The sequence below is a fragment of the Bison bison genome, unplaced genomic scaffold, assembly GCF_000754665.1.
Source record: "Bison bison bison isolate TAMUID 2011002044 unplaced genomic scaffold, Bison_UMD1.0 scf7180017864473, whole genome shotgun sequence".
NCBI lineage: Eukaryota > Metazoa > Chordata > Mammalia > Artiodactyla > Bovidae > Bison > Bison bison.
In genome coordinates, this window is record NW_011495034.1 from 19,649,034 (window position 1) to 19,649,363 (window position 330).

Genomic DNA, 330 nt, shown 5'->3' on the forward strand with positions numbered 1-330 from the left:
CTTGGCGCAGGATCCTACCCCTTTTCGCCTTAAGCTCACGCGCGCGCGCACATACAATCTCTCCAAATTACCCGGGAGAAGTAGGAGAAACGCCTCCCACCGCGCCACGCAGGCCCCGGGCGCAGCGCGCCTACCTCCTCCCCTGCGGCCCGGAGGAGGAGAGAAGCACCGGGCGGCGAGGGAGGAGAGAATACAAAGGAAGAGACAGGAGAAACAACAGGAGGAAAGTGGGGGAGAAAGGCTAGAGGGAGAAGGAGGAGGGGAGAGGAGAGAGATGAGGAGTCTAAGTGAACAGAGGCGCGCGGGGGAGGGGAGGAAACAGGGGTGGGC

At 62.7% G+C, this 330-nt stretch overlaps 1 protein-coding gene across 1 annotated transcript in view; it reads right to left on the bottom strand.

Annotated features, from left to right (window-relative positions):
- IRX6 (iroquois homeobox 6) overlaps positions 1-330 on the bottom strand; it is a 50,766-nt gene that overhangs the window by 6,590 nt on the left and 43,846 nt on the right. The window lies entirely within an intron of this gene.